This window comes from Oryctolagus cuniculus, chromosome 9 (genome assembly GCF_051225735.1).
Source record: "Oryctolagus cuniculus isolate XC-2025 breed Fujian yellow rabbit chromosome 9, ASM5122573v1, whole genome shotgun sequence".
NCBI lineage: Eukaryota > Metazoa > Chordata > Mammalia > Lagomorpha > Leporidae > Oryctolagus > Oryctolagus cuniculus.
In genome coordinates, this window is record NC_142875.1 from 120,323,412 (window position 1) to 120,342,091 (window position 18,680).

Here is an 18,680-nt window from a genome sequence, read left to right on the forward strand (position 1 = left end):
ATTAAACATGGGCTTGCAGGTAACTCTATTTGTTGAATTCACTTCTCCTGGGTAAAGTCCCAGGAGTGGGATGGCTGAGTCACATGGTAGGTTTATATTGAGATTTCTGAGGTATCTCCAAATTGTCTCCCACAGTGGCTTTACCAGTTTATATTCCTACAAATAGTGGATTATGGTACCTTTTCCCCCATATTCTCAACAGCATTTGTTGTTTGTTTATTTCTGAATGAAAGCCATTCTAACTGGGGTGAGGTGAAATCTCATTGTGGTTTTGATTTGGATTTGCCTGACAGCTAGTGATCCTGAGCATTTTTTCATGTTTCTTGGCCATTTGGATTTCCTCTTTTGAAAAAAGTCTAAGTCCTTTGCTCATTTCTTAACTGGGTTGTTAGTTTTATTGTTGGAGTTTCCATTGCATAGTTTGCAAATAATTTGTTCCATTCTGTTGATTGCCTCTTGACTTTCCTGGATGTTTCTTTTGCAGTACAGGAGTTTCTCAATTTAATATAATCTCATTTGTTAATTTTGGCTTTGATTGTCTGTTCCTATATCTTGGGTCTTTTCCAAGAAGTCTTTGCCTATGCCAATGTCTTGAAGTGGTTTCCCAATGTTCTCTAATAATTTGACAATATTGGGTCATAGATTTAGTTCTTTGATCCATTTTGAATGGATTTTTATGTAAGGTGTAAGATAAAGGTCCCGTTTGACACTTCTGCATGTGGAAATCCAGTTTTCTCAGCACCATTTGTTGAAGAGACTATCCTTGATCCAGGAATTGATTTAAGCTCCTTGGTCAAACAGAAGTTGGTTGTAGATGCTTGGATTGATTTCTGTTGTTTCTATTCTGTTCCACTGGTCTTTCTATCCATTTCTGTACCAGTACCAGGCTGTTGTGATTATTACTGCCTTGTAGTATGTCTTGAAATCTGGTATTGTGATGTTTTCAGCTTTGTTTTTGTTCTAAAAGTTTGCTTTAGCTATTTGAGGTCTCCTATGTTTCCATATGAATTTCAGCATGATTTTTTTCTAGATCTGAAAAGAATGTCTTTGGTATTTGATTGGTATTGCATTGAATCTGTAAATTGCTTTCAGAAGAATGGAAATTTTGATGACTTAGCCCTGCCATTTTTCCATAAATATTGCTACTTTTTACTTTGGTTTTCCTTTGTACTTTGGGTGATTTCCTTCCTTCTCTTGTAGTGATGACCATGTTTCTGTGTGCAGCACATTCTTATGCATCTTCTGCAGGGCTGGACAGGTGGTGACAAATTCTTTGAATTTCTGTTTATTAGGCAATGTTTTAATTTCACCTTCATTCATAAGTGAGAGCCCTACAGGTTATAGTATTCTGGGTTGACAGTTCTTTTCTCTTAAGACTTGGGATATATCTTGCCATTTTCTGTTAGCCTGTAGGGTTTCTGATGAGAAGTCTGCTGTGAGTCTCATTGGAGATCTCTGAAAGTAATATGGCATATCTCTGCACATTTTAGAACCTTTTCTTTATGTTTCACTATGGAGAGTTTAATTACAATGTGTGGTGGTGAAGATATTTTCTGGTCATGTCTATTAGGAGTTCTTTGTGCTTCCTATACTTGGATGCCCCCTTCTTTCTCCAAATTGGGGAAATTTTGTGTTATTTCACTAAAAAGACCTAAACCTTTATCCTAGAACTCATATGTTGGGTCATTTTTAGTATCCTGTAGATAACCAACAGTGATTTTTAGTTTTCTAATTTCTTTTTCTTGTGTTTGGTCAGACTGTGCAATTTCTTGTGCTTTGTCTTCTAAGTTGGATATTCTTTTGTTTCACCAATTCTGTTAAGGCTTTTCACTGCATTTCTTCTTTGTTTATTGAATTCTTCATTTCCAATATATCATTTTGATTTCTCTTTCAGATCTTAATTTCTTGGAAGAAATTTTTTCGTGTCATACATGAATTTTACTAATTCATGCATTTGCTTCTGATTACTTCTAAGTATTCTTATGATCAATGTTTTGAACTCTGTTTCTGGCATTTCTTCAGTCTCACCATTTTCACAATCTAGTATTGAAGTGTTAGGTTCTTTGGGGGGCATCATGTTATCTTCCTTGTTTCTTGAATTGGTGCATTTGTTATTTGGCATTTGTGGCAATACTCATTGGTTTCTTTTTTTTTTTTTTTTCCCACTGTAGTGGCTTTTATCTGTGGACTATGTCTGAGTGGATTAATGCAGTGTCTGCTTAAGGGGATACCTGGAAGCATGTGGTGGGTGTGACAAAGGAGCATTGTTCAGTGCTCCAGGGTGAAGGGTGTGTCTGAGGTGACACACCCGGGATTTGGTGTGGTAAATCTTTTTTTAATCAGAGGGCAGATTTGTTGCTGTCTGATGATGTAGACACAGCTGAGCTCCTCAACTTGAAGGAGTCCAGTGCCTGGGCTCCAATGGGTATATTATTCATTTGCTCTGCCACAAAGACCACACAAAGGATCTGTGCACTCCTCAGTGTAAGCTCAGATTCCACAGCAATGTCTCTCATCAGTTAACCAGAGAGGCCTGATCATGTGGAGCCTCCCACTATGACTGCCCACAGTTCCAGTCACACCCTGAGTCCTCTAACACAGCCTCAGTGTTTTAACACTCCAAGCACACAAGTCTCCCACAGTCATGAGCACCCAATTCCCTCTCTGTTCTCCCTACCAGACTCAGGAATCTCCGCTTGGCTGGTTGCTGGGTGTGGACATGAGCTGGCACAGCTGTTACATATGTCCAAAATGGTGCCTGCTCTCTGTCAGTTTGTTATAGGATGCTGTTGCAGGATTATCAGGGAGAGAGAAAACGTGCCCCCCCCCCCTTTGTCTTTTCTCCTCTAGTTTGGCAGGTACATTATCCCTCATGAGGCTACAAGCCAGATTCCCTCTAGGCTCTTCCTGCAGCTTTATCACCAATGGCTTGGGCTACTTAAGTCTGATCTCATCTCACTCTCAAAGCTGGTGTGGAGGCTCTTGGCTGCTGAGGTTCTGAGTTGTGTGTGTCCTCACCCTCCATGTAGGGCCACTGTGTTCTTCCAATTTACATAGAATTTCCTCTGCTGTTTTCTCCCTAACTCTTTGCTGAGACTACACTCCTAGGTTGTCTTTTTATTCCAATAACTTCTTCATCACAAAGAGTAACCAACTTCACCTCATCTTTACATTGACATGGTAAAGAAATCTTTTGAGTAGAGGAATGGGGTTTATTTTAAGGGGAAATGGGTAAGAAGATTTCTTAAAAATTGGTAGAAAAAAAAGGCATAGTGAAATTATGTATCCATGACTGTTAGTAAAACTTTTTGTCTGTGCGGTTTCTCAACTCTGACCAGATTTTGTAGTTTCATGTTGATAGCATAGGTGTGGCATAGTAAATGCTCTTATTTGTATTAAATCCTAAGGAATATCTTGAACATACCAGATTTAATTCAAGCCTCTGTAGGGTATCCAGACTGCTGTCCAGGGAAGTTTAAGAGAAAGGGGTTTTAGCAAGTTTGATATTGATTAAGTAGGTGTACTTGTGGCCAGGATAGCCTGTCAACACTTGGTATTCCAGAAATGACTTGAGTACTGAAAAAAAAAGTTTCCCTTCAGAGAAAAATGTTTATCAACGTGTTCACTAAAAACAGGTTTTGATAATTACTTGAATTTCCTCTTGAAGGGCAATTTTTGGAAAGAAATGGGGAGAAAGCCTGTAAAATTTTCTTAGCCACACAGATGTATGGTAAGCTAGCAACTAGAAAACACAATTCCAAATCTAAAATTTCTGACTAGTATTTCTTTGTGGAGGAAAAATGGCTAGCACAGAGTCAAAATCAAGATAGAATGGATGAAGCTATGGGTTTTTTTCATGTTAACAAGTGACTTTGAGATTGACTTCTTTACCAGCTCTCTTTTTAAGGTTGATCACTGCCAAACTATGTTGTTAACGCTGTTAACAGTGTTGATGCTAATAACATAACATTGAATGAAAAGACTGGACATGGGGACCACAAGTCATGTGCATTTGAACCCTGTTTCTTTCTTTTTTTTTTTTTTTAAAGATTTATTTATTTATTTGAAAGTCAGAGTTACACAGAGAGAGGAGAGGCAGAGAGGTCTTCCATCTGCTGGCTCACTCCCCAGATGGCTGCAATGGCTGGAGCTGTGCCGATCCGAAGCCAGGAGCCAAGAGCTGCTTCTGGGTCTCCCACTTGGGCCATCTTCTACTGCTTTCCCAGGCCATAGCAGAGAGCTTGATCAGAAGTGGAGCACCCAGGCCTCGAACTGGTGCCCATATGGAATGCTGGCACTGCAGGTGGTGGCTTTACCCACTGTGCCACAGTGCCGACTCTAAAACTTTCTCATAATACTCACTTCCATGAAATTTTGAATACCCCGTGTGTGTGTGTGTGTGTGTGTGTGTTTATATATGTGTATTATACTATAAGTGAAGGAGAATGAATGCTTTAAAAAGAATCAAGAAAGCAGTTCTCATTTTAGCAAGGAAAGAGAAAATACAATGGACAAATAAGTCAGACTTTCAAAAGAGTGAAGAGGGCCCTTCTATTAGAACCACTATGTTTAACTGACTTTCTTTTTTTAATCAAGTTGATTCCAATAAAATTTTCTTGCATGTACTTTCTAACTTGCTAAAAGATACTTAAAATTTGACTAGGTAAATATATAAAGAAGGTCACTGATTATTCATCATCTTTTATGAACAGATTTGTTTTCCTGGAGGATTATGAGACTCATATTTATACTTTCTTTTCTTATTTAGCCACCTAAATGCTCAGAGTTAAACCTGAGTCATCATTAAATGAACTCTGTGGAATTCAGTGTCTTTTAACCCTAATTTACACCAGCCGCACACATGTAGTCCTAGCATTAAATTTATCTTTGTCTTTTCTTATATATTTTATGGTTTACACTTAGTTTTTCACAGTGCTGGGGAAGGGTGCAGTTTAAATTTTCTTTTACATTGTGTGTTAAATCGTTTCATTTATTGATGAAATTTGCAAAGAGTCGACTTAATTTCTTAGCTTATTAAAATAGGGGTAATGTGGGTAATTCAGTCAAATTGACATTTCAGTTGTATCCCTGTAATTCACGTATCAGAATAAGGTATTGTGTTATAAAAGAAAACTGCTGGGTGAGATCACAACACTTATTTCTCCTTTTCATTCTTGTCACTGACTTAGCCGGGAAGCCAAGGAGGACTTGATTTTCAATAGGGGTAGACTCATAGGTCGCCACAGCTTGGTTCAGTTTAAATTTCCCATCCTATGCGCCAGAGCTGAACAGCATTTTCCTGTCCTTGTGCTTGTATCACTGTGCATCCGCAATAGGCTGGGGTTTGGGAATACCTTCTGCTGCTGGATGGTGGAATCTGCAGTTTGGATGGATTTTGAAGTCTGTCTGCCTTTTATTTGTAGTTCAGAAGGAGAATATTTAGTGAACCCCAGTTTATTTTCCTTTTTCCCTTTCTTGTCTGAAAAAGTAACTTAAGTTCACAAGAATAAAGAGGATGACAGCAGCCTGGGCTTTAACTTTTGAACATTTTCCAGTTTTATGTCTTATTAAGCAATATTGCAAGTAATATGCACATATTTCAATAAAACACATGAAAAACTTTACACATTGTTAAGACATTTTTTCACAGTGTGTTTTGTCAATTCGGGAAGTCTGTGAGAATCTGGCAAACTGTCAGGAAGTAGGGTAATATGGGAGAACGCTGAAAGCAAAGAATATGGCTAGGAGTGGGAGACGGTAGTGCTGTAGGGACGGTTTGAGGAGCATGTTCAACCAAAGCACCGGGTGCCAGCAAGGATGCATTCATTTAAAATGTGTCTTAGGATCCGTGAGATTCCTTTTTTGTAATGAAAATAATCTATATTATGTTAAATTTACATGAAGCAAGTATATTAATATTCATTGCAAAAGATGTCTTAATGCAAAGTACTGAGATGAAAAATATTCTTTAAATCAAACATGGAGGTACAGTCTAAATATATGTCAAATAATTCCCATTTTAGATATAAAAGTAGGTAGGGCTTGATCTGTAACGTTTGTAAGACTCTCCCTATTCTGTACAGGATGAAGTGGATTGCGTATGATAAAAATAGGCACATAGATTTTGCTAAAGTGAGTTAATTTTGTCAGTATGGAGCAGAATGGGGTTATTTACAAAAGAACATATATGTCACAGTGTTATGGAAGAAACAGACCGGAGGTTCATAAAGCAGAGACACTGTTAACCCTCAGGCAGCATGTCTTCTTAGATCTGGTTGACTCAGTGTGACAAGGATATTTGAAAATGCTTACACAGGAGGTTGGCGTTGTGGCACGGTGGATTAAGCCACCATCTGCAGTGATGGCATCCCTTAAGGACAGTGGTTCAAGTCCTGGTTGCTCTACTTCTGATCCAGCTCCTTGCTAATGGGAAAGCAGCAGAGGATGGCTCAAGTACTGCCACCCAGATGGAGCTCAAAGCTCCTGGCTTCAGCCTAGCCCAGCTTCTACTACTGCATTCACTTAGGGAGTGAACCAGAGGATGGAAGATCTGTCTCTGTCTTGGTAACTCTGCCTTTCAAACAAATAAACCTTAAAAAAAAAAAAAAACTCATAAAGATTGAATTTATTCTGCTGCCAAAAGTTTTTGAAAAATACAGGCCCAGTGCTGTGGTACAGTGGGTTAAGCTGCTGCCAGAAGTGCCAACCTCCCATATGGTCTCTGGTTTGAGTTCAGGCTGCTCTACTTCCAATCCAGTTCCCTGCTAATGAGCCTGGGAAAACAATGGAAGATGGTCCAAGCCCATGGGCCCCTGTACCCACATGGGAAACCCGGATGAAGCTTCTGGCTCCTGGCTTCAGCCTGGCTCAGTCCTGGCTATTGAGGCCCTTTGGGGAGTGCATCAGTGGATGGAAGGTCTCTGTTGCTCCATCTGTCTCTGTAACTCTGCCTTCAAATAAATAAATAAATCTTTATGAAGAAAGTTTTTGAAAACCATGCAAATGAGGGTTCTTCCAAAAGATCAAGGAAAGTCACCAAACTATGCATGGATTTCATTTTTTTTTTGCAAGAAAATAAACTCAATTTTACTTCCCTTGAGCATTTTGAAGTTCCTTCATACATTTGATTCATAGATACTCAGACAAAGTGTCTTAGGCAACCTATCTGGGCCTTGATTTTCTAGACTGTGAAATGGAGTAGCCATTGCACTCTGACCCCTGGCAGTGTGGGAGCATTAGGTAAGTTTAGTGCATTAAAATGTCTAATTACAGGACCTGGTCTTTGGGAAACCTTGATGAAGTTTAACCACTTGTATTTCTTGCCTCACCTTCATTAATGTAGAAAGTAGCAAATTAAAAATTTGGTTTTGGTAGGTGAGCCTCATTTTAGATTTGACTTTCTCATTTTCATACCTATGAATCAAGACTACCTTTCTTCGAAGTAAAGAATGTATGCATGTATTAAAGAATGCATCAAAGTTTTAGTATTTTTCAGAAATGATAATGATGCAGGAGACACACAATGATGACAATGTGTCTATGTTGGCAGCTGTGTGTTCACATGCTAATGATGGTTTGTGGAATCTGAGCAGTAGCTTTAACTGCTGGATAACTAGAGACATCAAAGATCAATAATGACTATTTAGTTTTCCATATTTCTGAAAAAAATTGATGAATGTATCTCGGCCTCAAGGAACACAAAAGTTCAGACTTAGATAAGGCTAAATTGTCCTTAGGTTTTTGAATGACAATGTTTTCCATGTTTTTAAAATAATCTGATCCTTCCTAGTGGTAGGCTCTGATTAAAAATGTATAAATTATGTCCCTCCTTTCAGCCAATGTAATTGGTAAGCTGTGTGATGAAAGCTATTGTCATAGCATAGAAAAACAGAGAAGATCAATTTCACAGCTCTGCATGGAGAATAGCAGTTTTTTACAGAGAATACTTGCTGGTTTTGTCTACTAAACTTTTTTAAACTTCTGGGATTTCCAGGTGTAAATATAAAATACATACGCTCAAGATTTTCATATATAAAACACATACACTATCCATTTATATAATAGAATGTGTATCTAAAGATGTTCAGTAACTTTATGAAAAATATATATTATGAAAAAGTCACGCATGGATTTCAAAATTTTTTATACCAGATCAACACATTATAATCCTATTTTTCATAAGTTTTTGGAGTACCCTTATGTATAATGTTAACATTTTCTTATGAAAATAATTTTTACATAAAAATATTAAAAATTTTTAAGCTGAGTGTGTTAACTTTCACAGTGTTTTTTTTTTTGAAAAAAATATTATTAATTTATTTGAGAGGTAGAGTTACAGAGAGAGGGAGAGACAAAGGGAAAGGTTTTCCATCAGCTGGTTCACTCCCCAAATGACCCCAATAGCTGGAGTTGAGCTGACCCTAAGCTGGAATCCAGGAACTTCTTCTGGGTCTCCCACATGGGTGCAGGGGTCCAAGGACTTGGGCCATCTTCCACTACCTTCCTGGGCCATAAAAAGAACTGGGTTGGAAGAGGAATAGCTGGGATACGAACCGGCACCCATATGGGATGCTGGCACTGCAGGCGGAGGCTTAGCCCACTATGCCACAGCGTTGGCCCCCAAAATATATTTATTCTTAGATTGTCACTCTAACGACCAAAAGAAAAATTTGAAGCACACTGTATTAACCTCTGAAATAAGAGAAAGCATTAAAGCATTTGCCAGGACTTGCAGGGAAGTTTGTGAGGAAGATGGGGAATTGGGGAAAAGAAGGAAGATCGAGTGATGACCTGTAAGTCAGCAGGCTTTGCAGATGAGAGGCAGAGATACTACTGGAACCCGCTGGAGTTTCTAACTCAATGGGGTGGTGAGACAAAGCAGAGCAAGAGAACTTGAGGTGCCTGTGCAGGTGACGGGTGGGGGCTGTGAGCCCACCAGATACCACTGGCGTCTCTGGGATGTGCACCAGATAATTGGCAAAACAAACCCTTCCAGGCTGGGAGCCTTGCTGAAGCTAGCGCAGGGGTCACCAGGAAGAGCTGGCACATTGCTTTTTAAGCCTGTTCCATGAACGTTACACATACGCATAAAACAATGCAGAAGACTCTCTGTGGTTACCTCCACTGTCACTCTCTGGAGATGACTCTTAAGAAGCTGCAGCTAAACCTGAAGAATGTTTTTTTCAGTATTCATCTTTTGATCGACCTGCTTCTCTTTGAAATATTTTTTGGTTATAAGACCGCATTTGCCCAATTTTCTTCAGCTTCTCTGGCCACTTTATTTTGTTAATTGGATTTGAGATCGTTTATTTTTGTGACCCACATAGCTAATTTATGTGACCATTGATAAAAACTGAATGATGATTGAGATTTGCTCAGTATTTCACAAGTTAGAAAACATTATCTTGGCCGACGCCGTGGCTCAATAGGCTAATCCTCCACCTGCGGCGCCGGCACCCCGGGTTCTAGTCCCAGTCAGGGTGCCAGATTCTGTCCTGGTTGCTCCTCTTCCAGGCCAGCTCTCTGCTGTGGCCAGGGAGTGCAGTGGAGGATGGCCCAAGTGCTTGGGCCCTGCACCCCATGGGAGACCAGGAGAAGCACCTGGCTCCTGGCTTTGGATCAGTGTGGTGCGCTGGCTGCAGCGCGCGGGCCGCAGTGGCCATTGTGGGGGTGAACCACCGGCAAAGGAAGACCTTTCTCTCTGTCTCTCTCTCGCACTGTCCACTCTGCCTGTCAAAAATAAAAAATAAAAAAAAATTGTCTCATACGTAGAAATAGAAATCATAAAAATACCTGTGAGTGAGGGATATTTTATTAGAAAATGACCTTTGGCATCATAGATGGACCCACCTGTGTTATGAAAGGGTTGAGCCAGCAGTGTGGGGGAGCTGCTTCCCACTGGCCCATGGGAGTTCATGGTTCTCATCTGGTCACTCTTCCTTTGGGTTCTTTGTCTCGTAGTGTTTTCCTAGACAACAAATACTAGATAGTTAATGAAAACTATGTAAAGGGAAACATGAAGGGACAGTTACAGAAGTCACACACGCTCAGGGCCACTAAGGGCTCCGATCTTTCAGAGCTGATGTTTACATCCTGCCCCCTGGAAAAATCCCCAAGATGCTGAGGCACTGGTTAAGGACACGGGACACTGGAATGGGGGTAGAAAAAGAAAGCACTGGTGATGTGTGTTACTAGCCCCAGTTCTTCAACGTCTCCTCCCTCAGACTGTTAGCCCCTTGGTTTTAGATCTGTCCATGTGCCTTGTTTTTCCAGTGGAATGAAGGGGATGTGATGAATTTCAGTTGCTAGACTGGGCTCAAGAGATTTGTAAGTTTGCATTTGAAATTGTGCACCTTGGCTATAGCCATGATGAGCATAGGCCTGGGTGAGCTCCTCTTGTCCTGAGATGACCCAGACATACAGCCACACCACCTGTAGCCAAGCTTCGCCTAGATCAGCCACTCTCTGACTACAGTCACGTGGGAGAGGCCAACTGCCCTGCTGGGCCCAGCCTAGACTTGATCGTATGTAACCAGAAGGCTCATGAACTCAATAAAGCTGTGCTGCTAAATTCTTGATATTATTTTTGTGTGTGTGCAGCATTACTATGGCCGTAGTCAACTGGCAGAATTCATCGATGGCAAAATAGACTTCTAATGAGAAATTAGGAGTAGTCTCTGTCCATGCTGTTGTACATAGATGCACAGTCATGAGCTGCTAACAGTGCTTCAATAAGTTATGAATCATGTATTCCTGTACATGATGGTCCCGTGAGGGATATTTCCTTACAGTGTCATAGCCATCTTACTTTGCACCTTACAGTGTTTTCACTATGACAGAATTGTCCAGCAATAAATTTATTAGAATCTATCATGTCATTAATGACTCTATTTTATTCTCATGTATTTTTATAGTACATTTTGGTGGTGAGTCACTTAGCAATTGAACCCAAGTGTCAAGTTGGAATTGTGATGAAACTAAAAGTATGTTAGTTATCATTTGGAGGATTAGAGTTTGCAGGGATGTGCAGAAAATGATCATTTAATTAGGCCCTATTTTGGGACAGAGGCTGATGATACTTTATGAGAATAGTTATTTGGGGCCCGTGTTGTGGTTTAGTGGGTAAAGCTGCTGCCTGTGACAGCAGTATCACATATGGGCACTTCCTTGTGTCAGGGCTGCTCCACTTCCAATCCAGCTCCCCGCTGATGACCAGGAAAAGCAGTGGAAGATGGCCCAAGTGTTTGGGCCTCTGTACCCAGGTGAGAGGCCCAGAACAAACTCCTGGCTTTGGCCTGCCCCAGTCTTGGCCATTGCAGCCATCTGGGTAGTCAACAAGTGGGTTGAAGATCTCTCTGTATCTCTGTATCTCCCTCTTCCCATCTCTCTTTCAAAGAAAAGATTCTAAGAAAAAAGTTGTTGAATGTTTGTTTAATACTTAGTTTTGGTTGTCACAGATGTTATTTAAGTATGGAAGAAGGTTGCAATTGACATTGGGAAATCCTGTTGTTATAGCTGCCCATCCACTTCTGAAACGTTGTTCTGGTATTCAGAACTTTTTGAGTCTTTTAATTCTGGGTTTAAGATAGACTTCCCAAGTCTCCTTTGGACACTCCAAGACTTAAAGTGTCACCTCTGTGACAATTCCTTGTGCTGCAGCACTGCCCTCTAGGGTGTGGTGTGTGTATTACATTAGTATACAATGTTCAGTTCCCCAGAGCCAGAAATCTCGTGTCTGGGATCTAAGCAGTGGGGTGCGGTGGCTCTTCTTACTATTACTGCTAGTGATCTTCCAGCACAATTGTTTCTTTATTTCGCTGCAAACATAGGTCTTCCTCATGTAGAGATTTGAGTTCCAAAGGGAATAATATTTCCAGCTGGGACCAAACAGTGATTCCATGGAACTGGAATGTGAGGCTGCTTTGGGATTTGCATGCCGTTTTTGTTGGAGATTGATCCTGACTCTAGAGTGGAGTTCGGGCTTGCTATCACATGAAGGGGGTAAGGAGAAATACGTATGAAATACAAGCGTCCTTTGGGGTTTTTGTTGGCTTTTTTTTTTCAGTACACCCATGTCCGTTGATGGTCAGATTCGGGGAAAACTACAGTGACAAAATTGAGGCAGAGATGAATTAGGGTTTTATTTATTTATTTATTTGAAAGAGTTACACAGAGACAGGAGGAGAGTCAGAGAGAGAGAGAGGTCTTCCATCTGCTGGTTCACTCCTCAATTGGCTGCAACGGCCAGAACTACACTGATCTGAAACCAGGAGCCAGGAGCTTCTTCCAGGTCTCCCATGTGGGTGCAGGGGCCCAAGGACTTGGGCCATCTTCTACTGCTTTCCCAGGCCATAGCAGAGAGCTGCACTGGAAGTGAAGCAGCCAGAACTAGAACTGGTGCCCATATGGGATGCCGGCACTGCAGGTGGCTGCTCTACTTGCTACGCCACAGTGTCAGCCGCTGATTTAGGTTTTAGTTTGATTGTTGTAAACCTAAACCTGCCAGGAAAACTGAGGCACTTGCTGAAGGCAAAGTGAATATGGAATAGGTAGAGGGAGAAAGTAGTTACAAAAACATCAACCATGGGATCAGTTTTATACAGGAGAATTCTAATACTTTTGGATATGTTGTCCTCATGTTGATATTTGATTGCCTTTTTTTTCTTACCCTCTTGTAATATAACATAAATGTGTCAATTTAAAAAGAATATTATGCTAGTGTTGAGTAGAACATTCTATAAATTTCAATCATGTCGAGATAAGGCTGTTCAAGTGGTATATGTGGTTGTTGAGTTTTCTGTCAATTATTGGTTGAAACTTGTTGAAAGTTCTATGATTTCATATTAATCTATTTCCATAAATTGTTTTATCAATGTTGACTCACGTAGTTTACAGCTCTCATTAAGTACTTACGTAGTTAAGAGTGTATATATTCTTGATATATAATCTTCTTATCACTATGAAATTATCTTCTCTATCTTGAGTAATAATATTTGTTCTAAAATATATGTAATCTGATAATATGGCAACTCTCCAATTTTATTTTGGCTGTTGTATTTTTTGTTGCTTCCCATGTTATTTTTAGCCCATTAGGGTCTATATATTTAAAATTGTTTATTAGAAGTAGGATGTAATTGTGTCTTGATTTTTTAAAAACTTCCATCCAACAATCTCTGCCTATAATTGGGATGTTTAGAACATTTATGTTTAATGAGATTGTTGATAACGTTGAGTTTAAATCTACCATGTTACTTTTTTTTGTATTCTCTTCCTTTTAAAACATTTTCTGCCTTCTTTTGGATTACTTTTATTAAATTATTTTTATTTTTTCAAAATGTATTCATTAGTTTAAAGGGCAGAGCTATGGGGAGAAGGAGAGACAGACAGAGATCTTTGATGCACTGGTTCACTGCCCAAGTGGCTGCAAGGCCAAGGCAGGGTCTGGCCAAAGCCAGGAGATTGGAGCTTCATCCAGGTCTCTGATGTGGGTAGCAGGGACACAAGCATTTGGGCCATTTTCAGTGCTCTTACTGGCACGGAAGCAGGAACTGGATCTGAAGTAGAATCGCCAGGTTTCAAACCAGCACTTGTATGGGATGCTGACATCTCAGGTAGTGACTTAACTCAGTGCACTACAATGCTGGCCCTTTATTACTTTTGTTATTCTTGTTAAAATTAAGTGAGAGGCAGAGTTACATAGAGGGAAGGAGAGACAGAGGTGAGACATCTTCAGTCTGCTGGTTCACCCCCCAAATGACCTTAATAGCCGGAGCTGGGCCATTCCAAAGTCAGGAGCCAGGAGACAGGCCACAGCACAAGCACTTGAGCCATCCTCTGCCGCCTTCTCAGGCCATCAGCAGAGAGCTGGATCAGAAGAGGAGCAGCCTGGATACGAGCCGGTGCCCATATGGGATGCTGGAACCACAGGTGGAGGCCTAGAACCATCAAGCCACAGTGCAGGATTCTTTTTTTATCATTACATTTTATTTTCCTTTATTGACTTATTACTGTACTGTAGCATTTCCCTGGTTGCATTTTGGGCTTATGGTGAGCATTTTAAATTTATCCATTAACTTATTACTGTTCACCTTCAAGCAGTGAAACATCCTTTCTCGCGTGGCTTAAGAATGGTCTAACAGAATAGCTCCATTTTTCTGCTCCTGCCTTTTGTCCTGTTGTTTTCATGTAATTTGCATGTGTCATAGATCTCACACTATATTCTTCTATTTTGCTTTACTTAGTTATTAAAATATATCTGACAGAATTGTTTTCTATTTATCTAAAGATTTTACATTTCTAGTGCAATTCAATCCATGGTCTAGATTCAGATTTCTATCTGGTATCATTTTTCTCCTGCCTGAAGAAACTGTGTTGCTGTGTGGATCTGCTGCTGATCAGTTCTTTAATTTTTTTTTTTTTTTTTTGGTCTGTCTGAAAGTCTTACTTTCCTGCCTTCTTGAAAGAAATTTTTTCTAGGTCAAGATTTCCAGCATGTCTGGCTGAAAAGCCCATGAGAGTATTTCAGGCATGGAAAGCCAAGACACTCTGGCAAAAAGATCTCAGTGAGTGAGATTCCAGTGGAAAGAACAGGTCTTCAAAGAGGGAGGTGCCTTTCTCTGAAGGGAGGAGAGAACCTCCACTTTGACTATGACCTTGTCTAAACAAGATAAGAGTCGGAGAACTCAAGGGGCTTCCATAGCCTTAGAAACTCATGACTGGTGCATAGGGAGATTACTGATGCCATAAACAGGAGTGTCAATTTGTAAAGTCAACAACAGGAGTCACTGTGCACTTACTCCTCATGTAGGATCTCTGTCCTTAATGTGCTGTACACTGAGGCTTAATGCTATAACGAGTACTCAAACAGTATATTTCACTTTGTGTTTCTATGGGGGTGCAAACGATTGAAATCTTTACTTAATGTACACTAAACTGATCTTCTGTATAAAAAAAAAAAAAAAAAAAGAAATTATCAATTCCCAACTTGACTCTCACTGGGATTAAACATGACAATAGGTCTGATCTGATTTCATCATCATTTAAAAAAAATCATTTATTATTTTTCACTTTATGTTTCTGTGTGGGAGCAAACTGTTGAAATCCTTACTTAAGGTATACTAAGCTGATCTTCTGTATATTAAGATAATCGAAAATGAATCTTGATGTGAATGGAAGGGGAGAGGGAGTGGGAAAGGGGAGGGTTGTGGGTGGGAGGGACGGTATGGGGGGGGGAAGCCATTGTAACCCATGAGTCGTACTTTGGAAATTTATATTCATTAAATAAAAGATAAAAAAAAAAGATTTCCAGCATGGTTTTTAATTTCCATATTTTAAAGATATTTCCTGTTTCTCGACTTGATTCCTTTGTTTTCAAGCTGTTGTCTGTTGTCATCATACATTTTCTGAATGTGATTTTTTATTGGCTTTTAAACTTTAGTCTGTGTCTTTACGAGGTTTTTGATGATATTTTCCTGATACATGTTTCTTGTTCTTGGAGTTCATTGAGTATCTTAGCTCTGTGTTTTAAAATTTTCTGATTTTATCTTTCTAATTTTTTGTGATAGTAATATAAAGATAAAAGTTTTCATATAGCTCATAGAATTCCAAGACTATATTCATAGATCCTTTCTTTCCTCTCCTCTTTATTTTCTAAAGTTTTGGAGATGACATGTTTTTAATTTACATGTTAGTTAAAGACTTAATTCTCCACTAAATAAATAGTTTAACAAGTAGAAAGACCACAGTTCAGCAGGAATACTGGCAAACACTACAAACAGTTACCAAATGAAAATAAGTCAATTTTACTCATGTACAGTAAATTTTAAAAGAATCAAAAATTAATAAAACTACAGTAGTATACCAGTCTAATGATTTCTTTGACAAACATGTAAAATAGCTTGATGAAACTGCATTTGTGGCAATACTGATGGGCACAGGCATTTCTGCTTTTTGATTTTAAAAAAATTGTAGCTCTCACTTCAAAGTGAGAGCATGTGTTAGGTGTCTTTCTGTGTCCTCAAGTTGGAATCATTTTGATGCAAATAATAGAATTTAACTCTTTTTGGGCCGGCACCGTGGCTCACTTGGTTAATCCTCTGCCTGAGGTGCTGGCTGGTTCTAGTCCCATCTGCTCCTCTTCCATTCCAGCTCTCTGCTATGGCCTGGAAGGCAGTGGAGGATGGCCCAGGTGCTTGGGCCCCTGCAGCCGCATGGGAGACCAGGAAGAAGCACCTGGCTCGAGGCTATGGATCAGCACAGCGCGGACCATTTGGGGAGTGAACCAATGGAAGGAAGACCTTTCTCTCTGTCTCTCTCTCTCTCACTGCCTATAACTCTACATTTAACCCTTTTAAAATTCTGAATAATTCTCTGTTACATACCAGGGTGTGTGTGTGTGTTTGTGTACTTACATACTTAGATATCAGATTTTCTTGATTCATCTGATGGACTCTTTGGTTGGTAACATTTTGTCTTCATGAACAGTGCTGTTATAAATATGGTAAGTATCTCTGTGATATATTGTGTTCATAGTCTGTTGTGTATTTACACAGTAGCAGGATTGCTGGATCATATGGGAAATCCATTTCTAGTTTTTTTTTTTTTAAACAAATCTCAATACTGGTTTTCACAGTCATGGTACTAATTTATATTCCCACCAAGAGTATAGAGGAGTTGGTCTTTATCCACATCCTTGTCAGCATTTGCTACTTTATGTCATTTGGATAATAATGATTCAGACAGGAATGAGCTGATACTTCACTATGGTTTTGGTTTTCATTTCTCTGCTGGCTAGTGATCTCGAACATTTTTTTCATATTTTTGTTGGCCATTTCTTCCTTTGAGAACTGCTGCTTGAGAATCTTCACCCTTTTCTTAATTGGATTGGTTGCTTTTTATGTTAGGTTTTTTTAACTTGCTGATGTATTCTGGATGCTAATCCTTTGCTGGATAGTTAGCTTGCCACTATTTTTTACCATTCCATTGGCTGCCCCTTCACTCTGTTGATTGTTTCCTTCGAAGTGCAGAAGCTCCTGAGTTTGATATAGTCCCATTTTTTAGTTTTGATTTTGTTGCGTATGCTTTGGTCTGTCTTATTCAAGAAGTTGTCCCCTACATCAAAGTCTTAGCGTGTTTCTCGTTCATTTTGTTCTCAGTAGTTTCATAGTTTCAGGTCTTAAATTTGAGCCCTTGATCTGTCTTGAGTTCACCTCAAGTTCAGTTTTGTGTATGGTGAGAGATACAGATCTCACTTCGTTCTATATGTCCAGGTTTTCCAGCACTATTATAGAAGAGTTCATCCTTTCTGCGTTGTATGGTCTGAGCATTTCTGTCAAAAACCAGTTGGCTGTGTGTATCTGAATTACTTTCTGGGTTCTCGATTCTGTTGCATTGGTCTATGTGTTAGTTTTTATGCCAGTACCATGCTTTTGTAATTACCATAGCTTTATAGTATGCTTTGAAGTTAGGTGTTGTGATGCCTTCAACTTGATTTCTGTTCCTTGGGATCACTGGCTATTCTGGATCATTTCTGATTCCTTATGAATTTAAAGATTTTTTTTCTAGTTCTGTAAAAACTTTCAATGCTATTTTGATAGGGATTGTATTTGTAGATAGCTGTAGGTGGTACAGAAATTTTAATGATAATTCTAATCCATGTACAAGGATAATATAGTATTTTTGTGTCCTTAATGATTTCTTTCATCACTGTTTTATAATTTTCATTGTAGAGATATTTCACTTCTTTGAGTCATTTTATTTCTTTTTAAATTTAATTTTATTTATTTATTAGGTAGAATTACAGACAGCAAGAGAGACAGAGAGAAAGGTCTTCCTTCCGTTGGTTCACTCCCCAGATGGCCACCATGGCCGGAGCTGTGCAGATCCGAAGCCAGGAGCCAGGTGCTTCTTCCTGGTCTCCCATGTGGGTGCAGGGGCCCAAGCCATCATCCACTTCCCTCCCAGGCCACAGCAGAGAGCTGGACTGGAAGAGGTGCAACTGGTACTAGAACCCAGTGCCCATATGGGATGCTGGCGCCACAGGTGGAGGATTAACCAATGAGCCACGGCACCGGGCCCCATTTTATTTCTAAATATTTGATTTTTTTAATGGCTATTGTGAATGCAATTTCTGTTTGCTCTTTTGGAAAATTGATCATTAGTGCATAGAAAAGCTACTTTTTTTTTACATGTTGGTTTTGTAATGTGCAGCTTTATTGAATTAGTTTAGCTGTTCCAATGATTTTTTTGGTGGAGAGTTTAGATTTTCCTATGTGCAACATTGTGTCCTCTGCAAGCATGGGTATTTTGACCCTGTCCTTTGCAGTTTTGATGCTTTTTTGTTCTTCCTCTCTAATCTCTCTTGCTAATACTTTCAGTACTATATTGAAGAAAAATGGTGAAAGTAGACATCTTTATTTTGTTCACTATCAGCTGTTGATTTGTCATATAGCCTTTATAACTTTGAGGTATGTTTGTTCTGCACCTAATTTGTGGTGACTTTTAAAAATTTCAGTGTATTTGGAAACTGCTCTACTATTCTTTTTTTTTTTTTTTTTAATTTATTTTTGACAGGCAGAGTGGACAGTGAGAGAGAGACAGAGAGAAAGGTCTTCCTTTTGCCGTTGGTTTACCCTCCAATGGCCGCTGCGGCTGGCGCGCTGCGGCCGGCGCATCATGCTGAT

General features: G+C 39.6%; 1 protein-coding gene across 14 annotated transcripts in view; it reads left to right on the forward strand.

The window, feature by feature from the left end:
- Positions 1–18,680, forward strand: part of LOC149124742 (uncharacterized) — a 395,906-nt gene that overhangs the window by 36,610 nt on the left and 340,616 nt on the right. The gene's annotated exons all lie outside the window — the stretch shown is intronic.